At 51.1% G+C, this 26,672-nt stretch overlaps 1 protein-coding gene across 6 annotated transcripts in view; it reads right to left on the bottom strand.

The window, feature by feature from the left end:
- APBA2 (amyloid beta precursor protein binding family A member 2) overlaps positions 1-25,818 on the bottom strand; it is a 237,897-nt gene extending 212,079 nt beyond the window's left edge. For 4 of the 6 annotated variants that reach the window (XM_058428014.1, XM_058428013.1, XM_058428019.1 and 1 more), the window contains exon 1: positions 25,513-25,779. The gene's annotated coding sequence lies outside the window, so the exon portion shown is untranslated. Of the gene's footprint in view, positions 1-25,512 lie in introns of all 6 variants that reach the window. The other 2 variants (XM_032175896.1, XM_032175897.1) reach the window with 1 other exon arrangement.
- Positions 25,819-26,672: the final 854 nt, after the last annotated feature.

Raw genomic sequence — 26,672 nt, 5'->3', positions numbered from 1 at the left:
TGGTAATAGCGAGGAAGCATCTATTTCCATCCCTCCATCACTAAGGCTAACATAAACCTATAATCTGCACTGAAACTGTTCCACTTCTGATTAGAATCAGAAACACTTCCAGATGGGCTCAGCACAGCCAAGGGGGGACTGTCCTACAAGGCCTTGCTGTAGGGGTGGCGAAGGAATCACGGCAGCAATTACCTTTTGTTTTTTAAAATGTGAAACATTTCTGAATGGCTTAAGCAACATCTATTTAATTTAAAAGCTCTATTGAGATGAACAAAGAAAAAGAACACATGCTCAGCTCCAGAGACATGTAAATGAGATTGGGGGACAGAAGGAAGTGCATTAATTCCCTCCACGACCCCTGAAGAGCAACGGTGGGTCTCAGCATCCTATCTCCATGAAGCAGGCCAGCAGGCAAGCCAGCTGCCACCTCGTTCATCCTGTGCAAATCACAGGCACCGTCCCCAAAAGCAGGCAAATGACTATCTTATTTGTTCAGGGGAAGCAAAATGGTCCAGGGTTGGTAGCTGAGTTTTCTTCCCAACAAGACCTAACTGCTATCATCCTTCTCTGGGACCCAGCCTCCCTGAATAGAGTGAAAGGCGGCCAGCAGAACCCAAACTGTTCTGCCACAGGCTCCTCCCCGCAGAGCACAGCTCCGTGCAACAGAGTCCCCAAATCCAAGATGCAGAATCCACAAAGAGAAAACCTTCTCTTCTCCAGAAGGTACTTACAGGAAGTCAAAATTAAAATCACATCTTCTTATGGTTCTTTTTTTCTAACATAATCCATTATTTCTTACTGCAAAACCTAGAAGATGTTTACTATTTATAACCAGAAATAGTTTCTCATAAAATAACCATAAAATGTAAATTATTCAGTGACCCATCCATCTGGAAAAGAATAACACCGTGTGAAATTGAGGTACTGCCCCAAAAATCAAGATGATGGGCCCTGAAACTCTAAATATTTGAATTTTTAAATAACTTCATATCAAGCCCATTTAACAGAAACTATGTCAAGCAGACACACTATTAGAACTGATATGAAAATAAAATTTCAAACTGACACAGCTGTATCAAAAAAAAAATGAAAAGAGAAAAATCGCTTCATTGCCTTTTAGGATTTCCAAAGATGTTAAGCCCAGCCATGCTTCTGATCTCCAGGAAAGCAATTGCTGTGGTACAAAAGGACAAGGGTTAAAAGAGAACGGTGGGAGCTATCTTTCCCAACTAACCCAGGCGGTGTTGACGCAGAAGCTTTCAGCACAGGCCAGGGTGCCCAGGACTGAAAACTCCTTCACCAACCCGCTCCATGGGTGGGAAATACTCGGATCTTCATTCCTGTGACACAAGACCTTGAAGGTTGCTGAAAAATGCTAGTCCCATCTGACTGGGGCAGCATTTTCATTTATTGCACACCATTAAGATTTTAGCAGGAATCATTGTGCTAGATACCATTATCCCACCAATCACTGAGCACTTCTCACTTCCTGCCCCTGGTGCTGTTGGATACCTTACGGCAAGCTGCTGTCCCTGCCCACCCATCTGAGGACAGAAACCTCCAACTCTGCTTTGCCAGGAGAATTGACCAGTGTGTCTGACAGATGGTCAGTCCTTTGCTGTACATGGCCCTAAAAAAAGGAGACAATTCTTTCACTCAGACCAAAGTAAGCAAATGTTGAAAGGCCTTATAATGAAACATCACATTCCCCAATCTGGACTTCCCCACTCTGCTGGCCATCCTTGTCATTACTTCTGATTTTAATTCTATTGGTGGCTATTTTCCACCTCTCTAAATGTTTAAACTCTCTTTCTGGGTATACCAACTTCAGATAATAATTATCAGCATCCCATTATGAGAGGTGATCTTTGCAAGCCACGACCTCCCAGGCTCTGGTGCAAGTGACCAGAGGATCGCACCAGCTACTGCAGTCACGCAGAGGGGCTTTCCATTCTTAGCAAGAGCACTGGGATAACAGAGAGCCTTCCAAGAGCTCCCACCTAACTCTAGGAACACAGAAGCATCCTTTAGATGCCCTGTGGTCACACAGCCTTCAGGATGGATACAGGCTCTTTTCTTAGCTTTATAAAGCCCCAGATAGGCTGGCACTAACGTGGCATGTTGCTGCTGCACTTTGGGGGCAGGAATTGGCTCCTGCTTCAGTTTGCATCCTCTGTGCCCAGCACCTGTGCCCAGCATCCAGCTCAATGCAGGATGAGTAGGTAGCTTTGGCCTGTCCACCCAACCCTCGCAGAGGCGACCAAGATGAAGTCCTCATTGGCTTCTTGGATTCTTTCTACTGCGTGAGACATTCTTGATGTCCAAGCGATGAACCGCAAACAAAACATGGTCTATCCATACAATGGGGGCAGTAGTCAGCCCTAAGAAGGAAGGAAGTTCTGACACACGCTACAACACAGATGGGCCTTGAGGACGTCACGTGAAGTGAAAGAAGCCAGCTGGAAAAAGACAAATGATTGTATGATTCCACTCACATGTGGCACCTGGAATCATCAAATTCTCAGTGACAGAAAGTAGAATGGTGGTGGCCGGGCGCGGTGGCTCAAGCCTGTAATCCCAGCACTTTGGGAGGCTGAGGCAGGCGGATCACGAGGTCAGGAGATTGAGACCATCCTGGCTAACACGGTGAAACCCCATCTCTACTAAAAATACAAAAAAAATTAGCCAGGCCTGGTGGCAGGCGCCTGTAGTCCCAGCTACTTGGGAGGCTGAGGTAGGAGAATGGCGTGAACCTAGCAGGCGGAGCTTGCTGTGAGCCAAGATTGCACCACTGCACTCCAGCCTGGGCGACAGAGCAAGATTGCGTCTCAAAAAAAAAAAAGGAAGTAGAATGGTGGCAGCAGGGGGCTGGGGGAGGCGGAAGGAGGAGTTAGTGTTTAACGGACACAGAGTTTTAGATTGCAAGATGAAGAAAGTTCTGGAGATGGATGGTGGTGATGGGTACACAACACTGAGTGTATTTAATGCCACAGAATCATATACTTAAAAGTATTTCAGATGGTAAATGTCATGTTATGTGTATTTATCACAATTTTCAAAAACTAAAAATATTAAGATATCCTTGATGTCAGATGCCAGGAGAGCGGTGTCAGGCATCTCACCAGCCGATTCTCTCAGAATGTTTCCTCTATCGGGTAACCAGGAGCCTGGGGTATCCCAAAGAGAAGCCTCAGTGTAAAATCAACAATAACCTCAGTGGGCCTGGCGCGGTGGCTCACGCCTGTAATCCCAGCACTTTGACAGGCCGAGTTGGGCGGGTCACGAGGTCAGGAGATCGAGACCATCCTGGCTAACACGGTGAAACCCCATCTCCACTAAAAATACAAAAAATCAGCTGGGCGTGGTGGCGGGCGCCCACAGTCCCAGCTACTCGGGAGGCTGAGGCAGGAGAATGGCATGAACCTGGGAGGCAGAGCTTGCAGTGAGCCGAGATCGCGCCACTGCACTCCAGCCTGGGTGACAGAGCAAGACTCTGTCTCAAAAAACAAACAAACAAACAAACAAAAAAACAAAAACAACCTCAGCGGAGTGGCTCTATCAGGGAGTGACAGGGGCATGACTTACTATTGGAGGACAAGGCAGGAGTCAGGGAAGATGGCCCATGCCTGCTTTGAACTGTAAGGAGCATGCAAAACCTCTTATCCAGGCCCACAGGGCTGTCCTGTCTACAGCACAAGCAGCTCAAGGACAATGGCTCGGGAAAACCCCAGCCAGGTCACGGGCACAGGCCTGCACTCACAGGGTACTTCAGAGAGGACAGAGGTGCACTGCAAATGCGTAAGAGGATATTTTCACCAATGGTAAAGTGGATTTTTAAATAACATTAAGGTTTTTAAACAGATTTTAGAAATGAAAGGGTTCCCCCTGCATATGTCAAGAACCTGAGTTTTTCTGAAACTTGGGCAGGCCCCTTTAGAGTTGGTTCAAATAGAAAATACACCAGCAGCTGCCACTTCCCTGGGGAAAGCCAGCCTTTATGGCTGAAAGGGTCACCCAAGCGCTCCTGGTTTTCAGCATCACACGGAGTGGCTCAGGTGTCCATTCATTTTATGAGTCAGCCCGGGGAGAGTCCCCACAGATTCAGAGTCATATCTATGATGGGACACAAGCTCTACACTTCCCAAGCATTAATCCTGAGGTTGATCAATCCTGAGCATTGATGTCTGAGAAAACAAATCACTTAGGTGCAGAGACACCGCAATGACCATCCCGCCGGGGGCTCCCGCCTGATTCCTTCCACATCCTGGCCAACAGCTCTGGCCAACTGGGGAGCCCACGGACAGCTGCTCTGCCTGGCTCCTGCTGAAAGGATGATTCTAGTCAAAGGAATATAGATGAAAGGTTAGGGGGAAAATGAAAAAAGAAGAGGAATGAAGAGGTAATGGCCCTTTAAGATAACAAAGTCTTATCAAAAGCCACAGTAACTTGCACAGTAGATATCGGCACAAGAATAAAGCCGTAAATTAGAATGGAGAATCCAGAAACACAGGAGAAACACTCAGAACACAGCAGCAACTTAACCCATGACAAATCTGCCAAAAGAGAGAGGTCAAAGTGGCTGACTAGGAAATTAGGTTGGAAAACTGAATACGCCTATAAAAAATCTACATCCCCAACTCACACCATATCTAAAATACATTTTAGATTGAATAAGAGATGTAAATGCAGAAAAATCTGGACTATCAAGTATTAGCAGAACATGCAGGAGGGTGCTTATATATCAGGGTAGAAAAACCCTTTCTCTAAGTAAGATACAAAATTCAGGGTAAATAAAGCACGCTTGATAGATTTAACAATGTAGAAATTCCAAATTTTTGCATTGCCAAATATGTCTTTAAACAAAATCAAAGGACAAGTGGCATCTGAGAAAAAAATACCTGCAACGTATACAGCAAATAAGGAATAACCCTATGTACCAAGAACACCTATAAATCAACAAAAAAAAACCTTCACAAGTCAAGAGGAAAAGAGGGAAGGATGAAAAAGAGAATTAGAAGGAGAAATTCAAATTAGTATTAAGCACACAAGAAGCAGCTTGTTGTCATTCACAATTTTTCAAATACAAAATGAAATAAGCTATCACTTTATACACACATGACTGAATGAAACCACAAAGACTGATCATGTACAGAGAGTGTCAATGTCCAGAGAGTGTCAGTGGGGACACTGCTGCCCCACACACCAGCATCATTTAAAATGGCCACCACCTGTCCAGAGAGCAACTTGGCAATATCTGTTGACACTCTGAATGCCCAAACCATTCAGCCCAGCAAGTCCACTTCTAGGAACCTATGCTATCCACATGTCAGCATTCTCCGTGAGTGCGAAAAATGGGAACAACCCAAAAGTTCAATAAGTAAACGGTCACATATTGTGCAAGTGTCAGACAGAATAATGCTGCTTCCAGCTTCATCCAAGTCCCACCAAAGGACATGAACTCATTCTTTCTTATGGCTGCATAGTATTCCATGGTGCATATGTGCCACACTTTCTTTATACAGTCTATCATATGTTCTGCACATGTATCCCAGAGCTTAAAGTAAAATTTTTTAAAAAAAGAATAATGCTGCTATGCACAACAGACAAGGGACCATGGCTACGACACATGGCTGGGGGATCGAACTGCAAATCTTATTTACAATAGGATCTCATTTTGTTGAAAAATACTTCTAAAACATGTATTTGTGTAGAAGACAAGTAAAATATTTCCACAGACAGAAAGAAAAATGGGAGGAATCTCCACCAAATTGTGAATAATGATTATCCTTGTGGGCACTGAATGGGGCAGTGGTGAAACTTGGGGGGAAGCTTTCATTTTCTATTCTACATGATGCATTTCTGTAAAGTTCGAGTCCTTATAATTAGTACATTTTAATTTCATAATCAGAAAAAATATTTAAAGGATCTTAAGATCTAGCATGTTAGATACCAGCCCCCATTGATTGAGCCAGGGTCCTTCTCAGCCCCAAATTCCACTGCCAGAAAAATGGCACCTTTCTCCTCCAGAGATACAAGATAATTGCTAGAAGACGGGATTTTTTAAACAGAGATATCAAGCCAGGTGCAGTGGCATGTACCTGTAGTTCCAGCTACTCAGGAGACTGAGGCGGGAGGATTGCCTGAGCCCAGGAGTTCAAGTCCAGCCTAGAGAAAACATAGCAACACCTCCATCTCAAAATGCAAAACAAAAACCACAGATGGCAGATCTATTTGTTTTAATGATTAGCTCTGGTGGGGAGTGCTGCCCCTCAGACCTTGACCTACCCAGGCAGCCTCTAGTTATTAAAGACTTCTCAGTATTGCAGAACGAAAGAAAATAGACAAGCACTTTAAAATTCACCAGAAGTTCCCAAGGAATTTGCTTCCACGCACAGAAAATAGTCGAGTCCGTTTTTCCGAAAACTTGCTTCAAAGTCCAATTTTGGGGAATTGATGTAGATGGTTCCATTTTAACTTCTTCAGCCAGAGGAAATCTAAAAATTCCTCCTTCCAGCTCAACAGCGCAAATCCACCTATTGCTTCTGCAGAAGGAGGACAAAGATCCTCCTGGGGCCGTAGAATTCGGCAGCTTTTCCTTGGATTCCTAGGGCAACCAACAGCTCTGGGACACCAGGCCAAGCTTCAAAAGGCAGCCTGCCAGCCATCAGACTTCCAGGCACCTGTGCAGTCCCAGGCGGTTGAGGAACTGGGGGAGGGCTTGGTTTCAACCTACTTGCCAGATCACCAGCAAAATAAGACATGTTTAAAAGAAACAACTGCACATGAGCCAAGGCTCTGGTCCCCAGCCCATCAGGTCAGCGGCCCAGCCCCTCAGTGTGCTGGTGAGCAGGACAATCAGAAAAGGCCTCTCTCCCTGGAGTAACTAACAGTCTCTCTCCAGCCCCACTCCCACTGCCTCGTGTGTCATGGGAAATCTCTGAAATTATCCACGGGCTTCCCTACACGTTCTTGATTTCCTCTCCGAACACCACCAGCCAGCCTAGGAAGCTGGGTCACAGGGAGCCTGTGTGCTGCAGACACTGAGGGGTGCTGCAATGCTGTTTGCTGGACACAGGGAGTCTGCATGCTGCAGATACCAAGGGGGGCCGCCAACACTGTTTGCTGGATGCTGCTCAATGGTGTACCATCAAATGGGTGTGAGGAGGAAGGGAAGAGGGAAAAAGACGGGAGGGCAACCCCTCCCTCTCACTGTCAGTGGGCAATAAAACCTTTCCGGATGTCAATCAAAAGCCTTAACATTTTGCCCAGCAATTCTACTCTTGTAAATTTATCATAAGGGATCATGAATATCTGCCAATAAAAAACAAGAAACACAACTACAAGGATATTTATTACAGCATTCATTCATAGCAGAAAAACATTCTAAACAAATTCAATGTCCAACCCTGGGGTCCAGCTCCAGAAAGTACAAACTCGTATGGCTGGGTGTGGAAGAAACCGTCCATAATTGTGGAAAGGGCTCCTCATATACCGTCCAGGAGAAGGCATGCTGGCAGCCTGGGTGCCTAGGCACAGGGAGGAATCATGGGCGAACAACAGGAGGGCCCCTGGCGGGTGGAGTCTGGCATCTCAAAGCTTCTTCCTTTCACTTTCTGCTATCTCTATTTTCCAATACAATGAATGAATTCATATGTGATAACTAAAAATAATGTTTTTTAAATAAAAGTGTTCTCTCTTGCCAAAAATCGCTGTAATGCTAAACTGCTGAGTTGAGGCATATGAAGTTGCCTATATTGGATCACTTTTTGACATACAGAAATAACAGTTTCATATGGTTCAACCTAATTTTGTCACAAAATCCGGATGAGTGGTGAGACCCATAGGAATCACTTCCTCTGACTTGTCCTTGTCCCTCCTCGGGGACAAGTGAGGAGGCTGTGACTTGCCCAGGGCCCTGGCAGTGTAGGTCTTCTGCCTTCCAGAGGGGTCCTTCCCACCACCGGCCCACCACGCAGCACTGCCTGTCCCTCACCCAGCACCTCCCCTGTGCCAGGTCCCGGCTCAGTCATGACTCACGTCATCTTGCAAAGTAGATGTCATTGCCAGTGGCAAGCCGGACTGCAGGGAGCCAGTGGGGTCCCAGGAAGGCCCCTCTGACTCTCCACTAAACCGCAGCTGTCCCTGCTGACTCCATGAGACCATGGGGTCCCCGCCCATTTACAGGACAGCAGCTCTGCCCTCCCTGGGCAATATTTCACTTCATCCTGGGCCTCCACCACAAATACAGGCGCTGATGCTTATGTAAGTTGAAGCTGAAATGGCCATTTCAGTGGCCAGGGCTATTTTTCTGTGTCCCCAGCAGGCCACCCTTTCTGCAGGAACAAAGTGGATCGACCAGCTACTCAGCTATGCCGTGGCCATAAATGCTCAGGTGCCAGCCCAGTTCATGAAGATGTTGGCTCTCTTTTGCCTCCTCACTGGACGGTCAACCACACTTACAACAGCTTTGGTCACCATCGTCTATCGTGACCAATATCACCCCCCAAAAAAACATGGCCTCTGTCACTGACTATAAGTGAGCCCAGGGGCTGACCTGGGGATTGAGCATCACAGGACATATTCTTCTTTTCTAGTGAACATAAGATAAAGTCAGAGGCCAGGGACACTGCTGCCAGCGTCACCAGACCCATGGAACCTGGCCGGCACCCCAGAAAGTGAACTGGGCCATAGGATGTCAGCAAACCAGGCTTTGATGTTTTGTTTTCAAAATCTTCCATGCTCAAGTCACTGGGCTTCTCTCTCTCCCAGGGATAGCCCCCAGCACCCAGGCAGGCGCATCTGAGAAACCGGTCATTTTCAAGCACCCAGAAACTTGGGGCACTAAAACATACACATTCTAAATACTAACATGAGCTTGCCCCCCAGTTTTCATGGGAACAGTAAAGAGGGACCAAAAAGGATGACAAAGCTGAGGGTCCTGAGACAGATGGGGAAACTGTGAGGTTTGGAGCCAAGGTCCCACCACCAGGGACATGGTGGAGGGACACAATCTGCCCTCCAACAGTCTTTAATAGACTTCATTTTTAGAACAGTTCTAGACTTACAGAAAAACTGAGCAGACTTCACAGAGTTCTCATATACCTACAGCCACCTTCCACGATTATTAACATCGCCATACATCAGCACAGCATATGAATCACAATTAATGAATCTCGATCCACTACTATTAACTAAAGTCCATACTTCATTGGCATTTCCATAGCTTCTCCCTAGCGCCCTCTTTCTGCTCTGGGACCCCCTGCAGGACAACACATCATGTTCAGCTGTCGCATCTCCTCAGGCTCCCTCCACCTGAAAGGGGAAGAGGGCCCTCCTCTTGGCTGTGACAGCATCTCAGAGTGTCCTTAGTTTTGGTGGACTTGGTATTTTGAAGAGCATTGGCAAGGTATTTTGTAGAATGTGCCTCAACTGGAGTTTCTCTGGAGTTTTCCTCATAATTATGTAGTGGTAACGGATTTGGGGAGGACGGATACAGAAGGAAAGTGCCCTCCTCCCTCCACGGCACCCAGGGCACATGCCACCCACATGACTTGCTGTTGGTGCCAACTGTGGCCCCCAGGCTGAGGCGGTGTGTGTTGCGTTTCTGCTTCCCCTTTCTGCACTGGGCTCTGTGGACAGAAGTCACTGTGTGCAGCCCACATTAGAGGAGTGAGGATGGAAGTGTACCCTCCTTTACCTTCAGGTTTTTATGAGCCCCATCTGTGATGCCTGCTTCACTCAGGCCTGAATCTTCCCCCCTGTTGCCACACCTTGCTGGAGCCCCATCTGGCCCTTTATTCTTCCCCTCCTCCACCCCAGACCCCCAACATACACACACACACACACACACACACACACACACACACACAACACATCAAAAGCTCCCCGAGAGTAGGGTCCAGGCTTCCCGATGCTGGTTTGTGCATGTGCCATGTGCCAGAATCCAGCATGATGCCCTCGGCACTGCAAACACTGGAATGCTCACTCCTGAGATGTCCCCAACCCCACAGGGTGGCCAGGCAGCAGTCCACAGGCCAACATGGGCAGGGAGAGTCTCTGGCCACAGTCCAGCTCCCACATCAATCATCCAGGGCAAAAACAGTCAGGGATGTGGCCACGGCACAGGGAGATGAGAAGGGGCTGCATCCAGGACCACTCAACCCTCCCGCAGGTGCAATAAACAAAGCGCCACCCCCCAAACAAGAACGCGGGAGATGCAGCTGGAAAGCATCCAGGGCACAGAGAAGTCATGCGTCTGTGCTTCTGAACTACACACAGCACCACATACTGAAAACCCACCCCAAATCCCAGCTGTGCTGAAGGCAAGGACAGGCCCATAGGAAGAGAGGCTTTCCATAGTGCAAATGCCAGCCGGGAGACCACGGAGAGAGCCCGGCCCAAGCCACAGGGACCCGCCATGCCAGGCTGTCTCCCACTGGGTCTGGGAGGGTGGGGCGGGGCTCAGACAACCCCAAACCCCAGAGCTGGATGGGGGATGGGGGTAGGGGCAGCACCACCAGGCCCACTCCTCAGACACCCTTTCAGATCCTCAGGCCACAGTGATGGCTGATGAAGCCATTGTGCTACCCAAGCACCAGGACAGAGCCAAGTGTGCCTGCAGTATGGCTGGAGACACAAAATCTCTCTGAGACACAAAATCTCTCTGAGGTCCTAGAGTGACCGCATCACATGACACCAGCTTGCTTCATGCACATCCCTGGGAATGACCACCGGAGCAGTGCTGGGCTTGGTACTCTAGTCTCTCTGACATGGGACGGGGTGTGGAGTTGTTGAAACCATTTGACCACTTTCCTGGAGCAGCTACCGAGTTCCAGGTGCTGTGCCAGGTGCTGGGATCCAGGGGTCAGCCCCAGCCAGGGGTAGGGCAGTGGGCTGCATGCGTGTGGACAAGGGTAAGTTGTAAATATACGATTTACAATACATATTACAAGGAGGACCTGGGGGAGGGGGGGTGTGTAAACGAGTGAGTGCCTGCTTCTCTGCCAGGCAGTCAGTCAGCCACAGGACAGAGACACAAGAGAAGTCCCTGCAGGGTGAAGAGGCTACAAATGGGACAGGACATCCTGACAGGGAAACAGGACACACAGGGCCGCCGCCCAGGCTAAAGGGCTCAAAACGCCGGGAAGTGGCCCCCGATGGCTCATCCTCACATTTGTAGAAGCAGCCACAGCAACAAAGGGCACAGCAAAAAAAAATCACATTTACAAATGTCACCAAACACACTGCAGTAGTAAAATGCCAAGGTGATGGGGAGAGTCTGTCAGGACAGCTCCCTTGGCTGGAAAGAAGATGACAAAGCCACAGGGAGGCTTCAGTTTGAGCAACTACGATGTGTCACCAAGCATAAAGTGACCTGAGTGAGTGGCCAGGGCAGTGGATGCTGGTCTCTGTCATGTGGGACCCTCAGAGCCCCTGAGAGGGCACAAGCAACATTCCCTGAAGATCCACCCAATGCTGCCGTCACCACAACGCTGATGCATGGTGCCCAGCATTAGTGATTTGCACTGGGGAGAACGGCACCTGTCACCCATTCCCACACAGCCACACTGCCAGGCTGTTCAGGTCTGATGAGCCTGAAGAAGCCTGACTCCAGCCGGAGGAGGCCGGGAAGGAGGGTTGGTAGGACCCACGGGGCACAGCGTCAGGGTCTGGTGCAAACAAAGGCTCTGCTTCTGCCGCCTGTGACCACGGCCCAGTCCCCCTGTCTGGAGTTCCAACTCCTCACCTAGAAAGGAACTGACACAACATTGAGGTCCTCTCCCTCAGGGGTCCCTCACCTCCTGCTCTCTGACCTCCACCCCTGCCCTGCCTCCTCCTCATCTCTCCCGACACCCTCCCACACTTCACACCACTGTGTCACAAACCATCTTGGGGGAAAGACTGGTTTTTTCCTAGTATATTACAGATCTCTACTTTTGCAAAATAAAATAAAACTAAATTACCACCTAAATGAATTTTTTTTAAAGACATTCCTCACTTTATTATCCGACCCAACACACAGAGGCAACCATGAAGCTCCCTACACGCTCATTCTGCATTTCTACACCCTTTGCCCTGTGAATCGGAAACAGCCCGCAGATAGCACGACTGCAGGAATGCCAAGAGCAGGCCTGCACGCGTGTCCAGTCCAAAGTCTCCCAGTGCCTCCGTGGGAGGCTGAGGAGGAAGTGAGCTCACATGCACAGATGAGCTGTGCAGAGCAAGGCCGGGCACACACGACGCCCTGAGCACACGGAAGCCTCCAACCAGCTGCAACGCAACACGGCTTCCACGAAGCCTTAGGTGAACCCACGCCACAGCTGTGCTCACTCAAGCACACTGTGGCCCATGAAGCTGAGCGGTTACGAGGTCAACAGTCGTCGGACAAAGAGTCTCTCTCCTCTGAAGTCAGCGACATGGCCCTATCCTGGTGGGCTCACAGCCAGAACAAGAGCTCTGGGGGCAACCGGGAAGGGGCAAAGTAGAGACCAGAGGGATGAGAAGTTCAGAGGTGGATGAGGCAGGGAAGGCGGGGGGGAGAGACGTGGGCAAAGGAGAGGGGGCGCCTCTGGGGACCTGAGGGGTTGGGCCCTTGCCTGGGGAGACAGGTAGCCAGGTGGTGCCATAGAACCTCCACCCACAACTTCTGGGCTGCGAGGACATGGGGCTGCCCCCGAGGAGTTCTCCACATGCCGCATCTCCCCCCGACTGCTCTTCTTAAAGCTCTTTGGTTTCCCACTCAACTGCAACCACATAACGTTTGATACTTAAACATTTGGTTACTTGTGTCTAGTTTTATTTAAAAGCACAGCTTCTTTTATATGCAGAAATAAAAATACATTTCCTGCAGATAACTTATCCACACCAATTAAATCTATATAGATCTTAGCGTCCTACTCGGGTTTACATACCCTGATCTCACTTAGAAAATATAGTGTGCATCTAAATATTTAGTAGCATTTGTTGTAATGGCAAAATCTAATTATCTCACATTAAGTATAATCTCAATTTTGATAGTATTGTTCTAGTAGTAAAAGAAGCCATGACTCATTCCATTCAAATTTCACCTTGAAAACTCCAAGATCATGAACTGCTCTGTTTTTATACTTTTTCTTGAAATATATATGTACAGAAAAGTTCCATAGCATAAATGGAACCTTCCCATGCAAACCGAGATGGAGAAAGGGGACATCATCAGCACCTCCAAAAGCTGCGCTTCCCTCCCCCTGGGCCTCCTCTAAGTACCGTCTCCCGAGGGCAACCTGATTTCCACACATGACAGTTGTCTGTTGCCCTTCCTAGACACAGAATCATGCAGTACGCACTCTAGCATCTGGGGTTTTTTGCTCAACATTACGTGGCAAACCCCATCCACACAGCTGCCACACTTGCAGAGTGCTCATTCTTGGCCTGCTGTACAGTGTGCCCTGTGAGAAGACCCTCGGGGTACTGATCTATTCTGCTGCTGATGGCCATCTGGTTTATTTGCACTTTGGCAGTTACCATCACGCTGCTGTGGACACTTTTGTGTGTCTCTTGATGGCTGTATCCATTTCCAACGGTTGCTGTGACAAATGACCACAAAACTGGGTGGCTGAAAACACATTTCTTCTCTCACAGTTCTGGAGGCTAGAAGTCTGCATGCAGTTTCACTGGGCTGAAATCAAGCTGTTGGCAGGGCCACATTCCCTCCAGAGGCACCAGGGGAGAATCCTTTCCCTGGCCCTGTCCAGTTTCTTCTGGTTGCCGGTGCTCCCTGAGCTGTGGCTGCATCACTCCAATTTCTGCCTCCTTGGTCACATCTCTCTCTGCCTCTTTCCTATACGATCCTTGAGGATGGCATTTAGGGCGCACCCAGATAATTCAAGACAATCTCTTCATTTCAAAATCCTTAAACACATCTTTAAAACCACTACGGTATAAAGTAACATTCACAGGTTTCAGGGATTAGAACCTGATGTCATTTGAAGGCCACTAATGCCCATATGCCCATTTTACTCCATTTCATTTGGATTGAGACTGCTGGTCATAGAGTATATGTATGCTTAGCTTTAGTTAATTCTACAAAAAAGCTTCCCAAAGCAGTTGTACAAATGTCTACTCTGACCAACAATCAGAGGTCCATTTGTTCCACATCCTCACCGACACCTGCTATTTTCTGCCCTTTTTCTTTTTCTTTTTTTTTTTTTTTTTTTTGAGACAGAATCTCGCTCTGTTGCCCAGGCTGGAGTGCAGTGGCACAATCTTGGCTCACTGCAACCTCCACCTCCTGGGTTCAGGTGATTCTGCCACCTCAGCCTCCCGAGTAGCTGGGGTTACAGGCGCCCGCCACCATGCCCACCTAATTGTTTTGTATTTTTAGTAGAGAAAGGGTTTCACCATGTCGGTCAGGTTGGTCTCAAACTACTGGCCTCAGGTGATCCACCCGCCTCAGCTTCCCAAAGTGCTGGGATTACAAGCATTGAGCCACTGCACCCAGCTTTTTCTGCTCTTTTGATGTTAGCCATTCTGGTGGGTGTGGAATGGTGTCCCATTTACAATTCATTTTGCATCTCCCTGATGACTAATGGAGTGGAGTACTTTTTCATCTCTTTAGTGGACGTGTGTGTGTGTGTGTGTGTGTGTGTGTGTGTGTCGTGTCTTTTGCCATTTTCCTACTGGGTGTTCTCTCATTTTCATGTTGATTACATAGTGCATTATTTTAAGATGAGTCATTTGTTAAAATAGATTCCCCTAAGACATTGGCAGATGGAGGCCTAGTTTCTGGTGTCAGGGCCGGAGATGTGAGGTCCAGTTGTGTCCAAGCAATCAGGTGACATGAATTCTGGACCTTGAACACCCATAATGGACTCTAAGCCTATGCCAGCCTGGAAGGTTCCAATAAAGAACATGATTAAGAGTTTGGGGACCACTGTCAGGGACTGGATGGGTGGGACAAAAATCAGTCCCAAATTAATGTATTATAACTCCAGTTACTTCCTTGAAACTAAATCTCATTGTACTTAAAAGGGTGGCCACTAGAAAGTAAACTCTATTTGGATTTCTACAAATAGAGATGGGTTTTATGGGACTTTTTGGGAGCATCCACTGCTGACCCAGTCAGCACAATGATAGCCCATCTCCAGAATCAGGCACTGCCCCCACACCATGACAGGCGAGCCAGGCAGCGATCCCTGCTGTGAAACACAACGCATTAAATACACCAGAGTTTGGTTTCCTTACATCACAATAAAGAAAGAGGCCAGGCGCAGTGGCTCACGCCTGTAATCCCAGCACTTTGGAAGGCCAAGGTGGGCGGATCATGAGGTCAGGAGATCGAGACCATCCTGGCTAACATGGTGAAACCCTGTCTCTACTAAAAATACAAAAAATTAGCCGGGGGTGGTGGCGGGCGCCTATAGTCCCAGCTGCTGGGGAGGCTGAGGCAGGAGAATGGCGTGAACCCAGGAGGCAGAGCTTGCAGTGAGCTGAAATCGCACTACTGCACTCCAGTCTGGGCGACAGAATGAGACTCTGTCTCAGAGAAGAGAAGAAGAGAAGAGAAGAGAAAGAAGAGAAGAGAAGAGAAGAGAAGAGAAGAGGAGTGGGTTTGGGACATCAGTTGACGTGAACTACTAACATAATATTAGATATCTGATTAAAACCATCAAGATGATAGAAAGATCTACTCACAGAGGTGCTCTCCACCCCCAACCCCCACATCAAATAGAGCTCTCTCTCCTTCAAATCAGGCATTTTTTTTTAGACAGGTTCTCACTGTCACCCAGGTTGGAGCAGAGTGGCACAGTCACAGCTCACTGCAGCCTCAACTTCCTGGGCTTAAGCGATCCTCCCACCTCAGCCTCCCGAGGAGCTAGGACCACATGTGTGAGCCACCACATCCGGCTAACTTTTCTATTTTTTGTAGAGATGGGGTCTCCTTCCGTTACCCAGGCTGGTCTCAAACTCCTGGGCTTAAGCGAGCCTCCCTCCTTGGCTTCCCAAAGTGCTGGAATTACCGCATGAACCACCACACCCTGCCTTCAAATCAGAATTCTAAGGATCCTAACAAGCAGCAGGCCTTTCCAGTTACGGCGCATGAAAGTAACAAAGGCAGCCTCAGCCAGCGTCCAGCGCAGTCCCAGCAGACAGGAATAATGAGGTGGACATGGGCCTCGTGGGAGGGAATACTGTCCCCCACCCCCATGCCATGCCAGTGACAAAAACAGACTGACTGCAGCCCCAAAACATACAACAACTTACCCACGAAACAGGAACCTCTGATGCCTGACATTATCAGGTAAGAGATATTTCTGGCCCAGCAGCCTCCAGAGGATGAACAGCTCCCTCCACCTGAAAGGGGAAGAGGGCCCAAGCTGCAGGTGCCCTGGCATATAGAGGCCATGGACAGGAGGCACTCAAATGTCTCTCCAGACCACCCCTGCTGCAGAGGCCTCTGGAGCCCATCATCCTGCAGCACTGACGCTCCCGCTCCCTTTCCCAAGCCCTCTGCAGGCCCCTCTCCTGACGCAGGGCCAGAAAGTTACTGGGAGCCCCGGAAGGACAGCCTGCATGCCCAGCCAGGCTGAGGTCAGCCACCGGGGGCCAGCAGCAGGGAGGCCACACCTGCGCTGTCACCCGCAACCCTGCACACTGGAGCTGCCTGCAGGACCCAGGCCTCCCTGTGTGCCCAGGGTAAGTTGGCGGAGCTGCACAGGTCAAGGCTGGGTGAACAAGTTAATAATGTGATGAACGGTTTGTCGTGGATTTTGTCGTTCTTGCAGAAAAACAGGGGCAAGTTAATCTAGAAATCCTGTAAATCTCTAAAGGGTAAAATTAAACGTCCTCACTAGCAAGGCTGGGACTTGGCAGCAGCCGCCGCCTCCTACAGAACACAGTAGGGAGCGGGCTCTGGAGCCCCCCAATGACGCAGGAGCTGCCTTGGCCAGACACCTGCCCCCGCCACCCTCCTGCGTCCTCACTGAGCCCCTTCCCACCCCATGCAGTGCATCTTCCACCAGCACCTCCCCGCACCCTCCCCTCGCTTCTAGATGCACCCCTGAACATGCCCCTGACGGCGTCCTTCTCCCACGCTCTGACCGCTAGGGAAGCCAGCTGCAGAAATCAATCTCCTAGAGTTCGCTTGGTAAACTATGCATTGTTATTGGCCCATCTGCTTCGCTCCCAACCCACAGCAAGGACTCTCTAGGGCCACCAAGCTCCTAATCGTCAGCAACTGCCCTCCAACCCCCATCTCCAGCTCTGACCTACACAAACCACATAGTCCTCCCTGTGCCCAGGGTGCCCCACTCCAGGCTGGCCCTTCTGCCTGGAGGGCTCTTCTGGCCTGGGCTCTGAAGGGGTAAACCCACCCACTCTTATAGGATGGGGTCCATGATCCACCCCAACCTACCATGGGGCTCTCACATCTGCCAGACTGTGCCTCTCTAGGAGGGCCTTGGACCCAGAGCCAGAATGGGGCTCTGATGCCACTGCACATTCTCCAGCAGCCCCCTCCATGTCCTCCCTCCTGATCCCACCCAGCTCTAAACTGGGAACAAGAAAGCTGGAATACAGTAGCTGCTCAGAAAATACCTACTGAGTAGACGGGTGGATGGATGGACAGAGCTCCAGGCAAAGGGACTCGGGGGTAAGAAAAGTGAAGGGTACCTGCCCCCGGTTCTACCACTGCAGAGTCCCTGAGTGTCAAAGGACTGAGAGGTGAATGACGGGCAAGGTGAGACCTACCACGTTAGTGTCCCGCACCCCTTTGTTTCCACTATTAGATTAAGCCACCCTACGTGACAGATAAAAGGAGCAACACATACAAGGAGTTAGGCCACAGTTGCCAAAGTGAGGGGTGGGAATGCTGCCAGTCCAGGGGTCCCCCACGGCAGCTTCCCAGACGAAGTCAAGACAAGTTGGAGATGAGGCTACCTCTGGGTGTATCAAATCAACTGAAGTAGCACCAGCCCTCAGTGCTGATTAAGCACAGGCACGCCTGTGATCAAGAAGAAAACCGTTACTTAATAAAATGCAATTAATTTAGAAGCTGAAAACGGCGAAAGCCCAAGGGAAAGACACAATCAGGAGTTCTTGGTCTGGAGGGGCTTCTGCTCTCAAAGCTTCCAACCCAAGACAGCACAAAGACGTCTTCCCCAACAACCGCACATCCAACCTGCAAAACGATGACATGCTCCTCTCCAGGTACCTGAACCTAAGGACTCAAACAGTAGAGAAAGTTCACAGGCAGAATCTTCACAATACATGCACAAAAGAAAGGCACTTCCAGTAGGGGCTGTGGGTCGGGAAAACCTCGACTTCACCCAATGCCATTCCCGAGACAATCAGCCATCAATGTGACCCACTCAGTCCTGCCTCAGGGGCTCAGAAGCTAGCAGTCAGGCCAGGTGGGAAGTATAGGGACCTGTGGCCAAAATCGGTCCATTCATCACTCAGCTGACAGCTTTCACGCGTACTAGCCAGAATCAGTTAGAGGCTGGAGGTAGTGCCAGGTGTCTGAAACCCAGCAGGCAAGTTGGTAAAACACTCACCCTAACCCTGGTGACTGCACTGACTGAGTGCTTTACTACAGCAGAACAGTTGCACACATCTCATCTTCTCCATCCACAGTAACTCAGTGGCTGGTGAGGAATGGGACACAGATCTCCACATGTCCTTCTTGGGATGAGTCAAGACAAACTCTGAGCAGTGACGCTCTACAGCTGGCTCATGTGTGGAGGCAGAGCCTGGCTTCCCAGAGCTTCCAATTCCTAACACACGCCTGGCCCCACTGCACCACACTCGTGACGGCTGCCACCAGCTCCTGATAATCCAGACAGATGCTAGAGCACATGGCTCACTTATTACACCAAAAGACTGAGAAACAGAAACGATGTTTTATTTGCACAAGGCACACACTTGCTTCCAGAGAGACCTGAGAAATCCATCATCCCTAAATGCACGCGTTCACTCAATTAGTGGTTTTCCTGTTTTTGAAACAATGGATTTTCCCAAGACAGTTGACAATTAAACCAACTGTGGGAAACCATAAACTGTACTTTACTAAATTAACAATGCATACAACAGTTCAGAGGAATTCATATTTACAGCTGCCCTGCTGGAGAGTCAATTCCAGGAATGTAAAACCAGCCAAATAAAAAAAATTATATATGTGTATATATACACATACACACATATATATGTACACATACACACACACACATACACACAGTTATGCATCGCTTAATGACAGGGATGTGTTCTGGGAAATTTGTCATTAGGCAATTTCATCATTGTGCAAACATCATAGAGCATACTTTATACAAACCTACTCCACACCTTCGCTATAGGTTACAGGCCATTGCTCCCAGGCTACACACCTGGGCAGCATGTTACTGCGCTGAATACTGTGGGCAATTGTAACACAAGTATGTATCTAAACATAGAAAAGGCACAGTAAAAATATGGTATAAAAGATAAAACATGGGCCGGGCGTGGTGGCTGAAGCCTGTAATCCCAGCACTTTGGGAGGCCGACGCGGGCGGATCACGAAGTCAGGAGGTCGAGACCATTTTGGCTAACACGGTGAAACCCTGTCTCTACTAAAAATACAAAAAAATTAGCCGGGCGTGGTGGCAGGTGCCTGTAGTACCAGCTACTCCGTAGGCTGAGGCAGGAGAATGGCGTGAACCTGTGAGGCAGAGCTTGCAATGAGCTGAGATTGCGCCACTGCACTCCAGCCTGGGTGACAGGGTGAGAATCCGTCTCAAAAAAAAAAAAAATATATATATATATATATAACGCAGTACCCCATCTAGGGCACTAACCATGAATGGAGCTTGCAAGACGGGAAATTTCTCTGGGTGAGTCCATCTGTACACTAGTGTTGACTTCATAAATATTGTACACTTAGGCTACATTAAATTTTTTAAAAAAACAAAGTAACTGCACTACAACTTTACGACACTGTCACTAAGCGATAGGAATTTTTCAGCTCCATAATAATCTTATGGGACCTCTGTCATATATGCTATCATTAACCAAAACATTGTCATGTGACGCACGACTGTACATATATATCTCAACTGAAAATGCCAAATATCAATAGTGTTCTCCGACTCACTATTTACTAATGAGAATTTCCTCAGAACTGTCCTTGCCTGAGAGTTTCAGAACCAAGCATCTCTCTGCACAGTTCAATCTAGGGACAAGAAGTGCTAAGAATCCATGTTGGCTTCAAGTGCACAACAGAAAACACCTTCGTGTTTTACCAACCATGTCAGCCACCTTCCTGGAGGGCAAGCTCCCAGACCCCTTCCCCATCCCTGTGAAGGGCCCACGTCATCTGTGGCATTTCCATAACTCTCCAATGCCAGCCATCAGTCTCTCAGCACGTGTTGAAAATTAGCCTCTGTACATGCCCACCACTGGTCATGAGTCCTAGTCACGCCCACCCCATTAAAAACAAATCTGATACAAAATGGGCCCCAGCAGGAGACAGGGAGAAAACACAGACCTCACACTCTCTCCAGCTCAGGCTCAAAGGCCAGCACTGCCCCGTGACAGCAGAGTGCTCTTAGGCAACCCACAGCTCAGCTACCTGTCCCCAGCCTCCTTGTTGTGAAGTTAAGACAAAAGACGCACCTTCCAGATTTGTCGGGAAATTATTTAAAATGACAAACAAAGAGGGATGGAACTCAACACACAGAACTGCCCGATGATGTGCGTTTCATTCCAGTGGTTTCGCCATCAAAACCATCTTCAAATGTTGGAGTGTTTCCGTTTCCAGAAAACTAGAGATGAAAATATTTTCAGTCACTCAATGCAGGAAGGTCAACCACATATTTTTTTCTCTTAATTTTGATCCTTGAAACACAAAACAACAGACATAGCACCTTACATTAAAACAGCCCCTTAGAGTTTATGACGCGCCTCCTCTGCATTCTCTCACTAGGCAGTAGCTGTAACTCACAAACCTGACCCTTAAAACTCTCAGGACAGTAAGAGAAGCCGCACAGGCCCGAGGCTACGTGGCCACACCAAATGATTTGCTGTCATAAAATATCTTGCATCAGTTGAATATCGCATCTCATTTGTGCCTCAAAACAACCACAGGCAAGAGGCCTCATGCGCGTATTGCAGATGCTGAGAAAGACTCTCAAGCCAGGTGACTGGCCCTGGGCCCCAGGGATTAGTGGCAGGGCCAGGCTGGAACTGAGCTCTTGTTACTCCAAATCCCATCCTCTTTTCCAACCTCCAAGTCCCTTTCTCAAAAAACCAAAGCATCTCCTCCAACCAGGCCAGGACACAGGCAAGAGAGAGTCAGGCAGGCGGAGGCTTCTGGAAGGTAAAGCAGAGTGGCTGGGAGCACTGGGACAGAGTCTGACATTAGGTACAAGACAAGTTTGGAAAGATCCAGATGGAGTGGGAAGGGAATCTGGGCATGGGGGTGCCTCCTTCCAAAGTGCATCCACATCCGAGGTGACTGCAGGGAGACGCGGTGCTGACTTTGGCAGCAGGGACCGCCTGGGTGCAGAGAACCCAAACAATTGAAAATCCAAAAAGGAATCTCAGTGCAGAATCAGAAAGCTCATTCTTTGGGCTGGTTACCTTCCCAAACACATTCTCCTCTGGCCTATGTGAAACTGACGTTACACTGTACAACTCTGCAGCTCTTTCCTGACTGCCCACTGAGTGAGGGTCTGTGCTACATGCCAGGAGGATCCAAATGTCAACACAGCTAGGTTCCAGCTCTGGGACTCGGGGAAAGGAGGCGCAGGGAGCTGGACATGTGCTGCAAGGGAGACTAATGCTCCCGTGTCTCATTCACTCGCTCATCCAACGATAGCGCTAAGGCTCTACTGTGTGCCAGGCAATTTTCTAGCTACTGGGGATCCAGAGGTGAACAAAGTCTATTACAATTGAGTGGTAAGAGACTGACAATAAACAAACAAGTATATAAATAACACACTGAATGGTGAGTACTAAGGAGAAACACAAAGCAAGGTTAACAAGAGAAGGGGAAGTAACGGCAATTTATGTAGGGCTGTCAGGGAGCGGGCAATAAGTGAAGGAGCTGGCAAGGTGGGCATCTGGGGATGACTCACGCCAACGGGGTGGGAAGAGTAGGTGCAAAGGCCCTGAGGCAAGAGTGGCCTGGCAAATCTGAGGACCAAGGGATAAGAGGGAAAGAGCCCACATTCAGTTGGGATCTCCAGGATGGACATGGGCCAAGATGACAGGTGGGGATGGGGTGGGGACAACCCAGGGCAGATGTGGGCAGTGAACCTGTCTGCCTGGAGCCAGGGCAGCCTAGAGGGGCCATTCTTGGGAGCAAGTAGGGGAACTTGAGAAAATCCAGCCAAGTAACGTGGATATGGAGGAAGCACTGGAAAGCCACTGAAGGCCTGGACAATGGTGACACACCTGGCCTGGGCCAACTTGCAGAGTCAGGGGTACCCCACAGCCCCCAACCTGGGAAACCTCACAGCCAGCACAGAAATCATAATGCACACAGCAATGGCACCCCACCAGTACGTAGGGTTCCACGTACTGTCAGAGAGCCTGGCTGCATGATCTTGAGGTCACCTACCTCCCCGGGCTCCCTTGTGTGTCTGGACAGGGAGGGAGGGGAAGATTGGCTTCAGGAGAGGCGAGAAAAGACGGTGCCCACGACAGCTGACTCAGCCTGTGCCAGCAGGCTGCTCTGAGACACGAGCTGGACCCAACCCAGGCGGTGGGCGGCAGGGGGGTGGGGAAGAACTCTGGGAAAGGAAGGAGCCAGAGAAGCCTCCCTGTGGGCGCTCAGCCCAACCACCATCCAAGGGAACAATGAGCACCCCCCGCCCCCGCCGGGCACACAGGCTGCCTCCTGGTGAGCAACCCTCTCAAACTTGACCTACATCTGGAAGGCCTGCCTGGTGGTCAGTGGCTACCTTACACCCTACCTGTGCCTCCACGTTCCCAGTCCTCACAGCCACCTGGCAAGGGTGAGGAACTGAGACTGCACAGGGAGGGCACACAGCCTGTGAGTGGTACAGCCAGGACCGCCGCCCAGGCCCAGAGCTCTCTCCACTCTCTCCGTTTCTCTAAGGACCAGGCTGCAAGGCAGGGCATGTGATCTCTGCCGAAGACATTCAAGCCACCCAGTGATGTGTGCTGGGCCTCGATCCCCACCGACCACCAGTCCTCTCCTCCCCTGGACAGTAAAGGTTTCTCCAAGACTTCAGACCATGGTGTCACCTGAAGCCCACACCTGTTGAGTCACCGGGGCAGGTATGCGTGGCAGAGGACAGCAAGGAGCGTCGGAGAGGAGCTGAGGCCTGGAGGGGGTCTCTGAAGCCAGGCTCAGCCCCCACTCTCCCCACTCCAACAGCCCTCACCGCAGCCACCGCCACTCAATCCAAACAAAGCCCAGCCTGATGCCAACCTTATCATCAACTGTTTTTCCTCTGACTTCCTCAGTTTTGTCTAGGAAAAATCAAGGTGTCTTATCACCCCTCTCAGCTTCCAGGGGTGTGATCAGTGTCTTTTACAATTATCTCTTATTTTTCTCCAGTATTTCTTAGCTCAGTTGGCAAACTAGGTATTTATGCACCTCCATTTCACAATCCATCCCCACCAATTATGTCTGTAAAACTAACATTTTGTTGAAAAAAAAAAAAAAAGGTTAGAACTACTTAAAAAGGTTATGTAAACAAGTTAACTAGCAGGCCACAACTTGGGTCTAGAGTGTCAGAGAAAACATGCAAGGTGGAAGAGAATGAGGAGCTGACGGTCACCAGTTTCACCTCCTTCCAGCGCCCACCCAACCCTCCTGCTCACACACACTCACACCCCGTGGGACTCAGCCTGCAGCTTCTCCCATCCCAGGAGCCCAGGAGACCGACAGTAGGGAGGGGCACAGACCGCACTTCCTAACAAATGAGAGGGAAGACTCGGTGCCCCATCGCTAATGCCATCATCATCCAGTCCCAGCCCAGCCACGGAGCCCACTCCAAGGGCCCCTCTGACAGTGCTGCTAGAGCCCACCGAGGGAGGGCTGCCAGCACAGCCGCAAGCTCCAGCTTTATCCACTCACGCCCTGGACATTGCCCGGAGCCCCAGCGTTCCACGTCCGTGTCACCCTGGCCCTCCTGCCCGGCAGATACTAAGCTCAAGAGACCCTCTCCAGCCCAGGCTGCAGGGGGAAGCAGCCCCCACGGTCACCCAGGAATCAGCGCAGAGGGCAGGGCATCCTGGACGCCCCGGACTGGGAAACCCAGATCCTGTCCCCTGTGTAGCAGCCACACACAGGAGAAACCCCTGCCTCACCTCACTGGAGGGACCCTGACCCAGAGGCCTGAGAAAAAGCCACCTGCAGGCTCCTGGCACCTGCCAACCTGCACCTTAGGAAAACTTGTCCCACTTCAACCTGCAAAGCTCTCAGGTCATTATTTCTAAAACCACTGTCCTTTCTCAAAGAGGAAGGAAAATAGAAAAAAAAAAAAAAACCCAAAAACAGAAACAGGCACAGGAGGTTGAAGAGACCAGAGGCAGTTTAGCCCAAAAACAGTGCCAGACGTAAGATGCCGAGTTTGGGGTGCCTCACCCTCCACATGCTCATTTAGGAGCTGACTGCACTCAACCACAGATTGATGTCTGGTGCCTGCCAGGTCGTATCTGAATAGATTCGAAAAATTAAGCCTTCCTTCTGCCAGTAAATACGAAGTTAAGACTAGCAGGCCCCTCTAAGGCTCTGCTCTCCACGGGGGTCCTCGGCAGGCGTCGGGGAAAGGAAGTTCGCCCCCTCCCCGCCTGGGCACACCGAGGCCCGCTGCCCGGCCCATGGCCCCCTGCTTGGGGACCTGGGGCCTCGATGTTCTCCTTCACCATCTGCAGCCAGATCTCCCGCCAGCAGCCTTGCCAGGCAGTGCCTGCCATGGGGAAGGGGCCAGGCCGAGGAGCAGGTCCGCGCTGTGCCCCCAACCCGGCATCTGCAGCCCAGGGGCAACGGGGTGTAGGGTTTTGAATTGATAAGTTTTTCCCTCTGGGCCTTATTATAAAGGGAAACGGAAGGGGGCGAAGATCTGGGCTTGGGTTCTCCGGGGGCAGCGAACCCAGAGACGACCCCAAACTCAGTAGTTGCCGCCCTGCACGGGGACTTGATGCCGGTGCCAAGCGGCCCGGCCAGCCCAGCAGGACTCGAGCGGACAGCCCCGCCACACAGCGCCTCTTGCCCGCGCCGGGTGGCCCCTTGCAGTGGTGCCCCACGCCCGGGATGTGAAAGCCGCCGCCTGGTCCCCGGCCCGCCCGCCCACCCGTCGTGGGAGGGGAAAGAGGCCGGTCAGAGAGGAGTGGGGCCGCCGGGCTGTACCCCCAGATCCCAGCGGCGGCCGCCCCGCAGCCACGCTGAGTCGGGAGGGCAGCGCTCGGGAGCGCTCGGGCCGCAACCTCCGCGCCGCCCCCCACGCGTCCCGGTCCTCGCGGCGACCCGGGCGGCCCCAGGCTGCCGCCGCCGGCGAGTCAGGCAGCCCAGGTTCCCCAGCTTACCTGGTCAGGGCGCTGGGCTGCCCCGGTACGCCGCCGTCCCCGCCCCGCCGCCGCCGGCTCAGTCCGCGAGGCCGAGCTCTTTGTGAGCCCGCGCCGAGCCGCACACCGCGACTGCTAATGAGCCCGGGAAGCTGAATAGCTTCCCGAATAGCGGCGGGCGCGCCCCGGACGCAGCGTACGGCACGCAGGGCCGCCTCTGCTGGGCGCACGCGGCGCGGCTGCGGGGCGCATCCCGCACCGGCCTGCGGCTACCGGGCCTGCGCCCCCGCCCCGGCCGCTGCCGCCTCACCCCCCGCCGGGCACGCTGAGGCCGGAAAAGATTCCCGGCTAGATCGCGCGCCGTGAAGAGAGGGAAGACAAAGATGCGTCCGCGCCGGGCGTGCGCGAGGCCCTGCGCCCCCTGGCCCCGGCGCTGGGACAGTCGGCAGGGCAGGAGGGTGCACGCGGGACCCGCGTCCCGCCGGGCCGGTCTCCGGGATCGGGGCTGGAACCCAGGCGCTGGAAGGCGAGGCGCCCCGAACGCCCCGGGCCCTGGGGAGCACACAGATTCCCAGGCGTGCCCCGGCCGTGTTGGCTGGGGAGCTGCAGGGGTCTGGTCCCGCAGGTAGAGCCGGTGAACGCGAGGCTCCGCACCTTGCCCCGGCCGCCGCGCCGCGCCCTGCTCGCTTGGCCCGGCGCAGCTGTAACAGGGGACCCTAGAGCGAAGAACTCTCGGGGATCGCGGCCTCCGAAAGCCCTATCCGGCAGGGGAGGCCCCCTGCTGCCTCCCCACCGCAGCTCCCCTAGGCGCATGCTGGACTCCCAAGTCTTCCCTGGCGGTCCCCGGTAACCATCCCAGCACCCCGTTTCTGATACTGTGTGCTGCTTTAGCCCCCAGCCCCAGGGCCTCACTCCAGGCCTTTTTCTCTCCTTGCGGTCCTAAATGGAGAGAACCCTGACCTCCCTGAGGCCCTGGGGAGCACAGGCTCCTAGACACTCAGGCGCATCCCCAGGGTAGCCAGTCTTCCGCCGCTACAGCGCGAGAAATGCCCTGGAGGCCCTCGAAGGTCGTGCTGGAGACTCCGGTGTCACCTTCGGCCCTCTGGCCCTTTCACTGAGTCCCAGGCAGATGTGATAAGCCATGGGAGATGCACAGGATGCCTTGTCTAGGCACAGCGGGG

Source organism: Hylobates moloch, unplaced genomic scaffold (assembly GCF_009828535.3).
Source record: "Hylobates moloch isolate HMO894 unplaced genomic scaffold, HMol_V3 SCAFFOLD_14, whole genome shotgun sequence".
In the NCBI taxonomy this organism is placed as follows: Eukaryota; Metazoa; Chordata; class Mammalia; order Primates; family Hylobatidae; genus Hylobates; species Hylobates moloch.
Note: the sequence above shows the minus strand (reverse complement) of the source record. Positions and strands in the feature narration are given on the sequence as shown.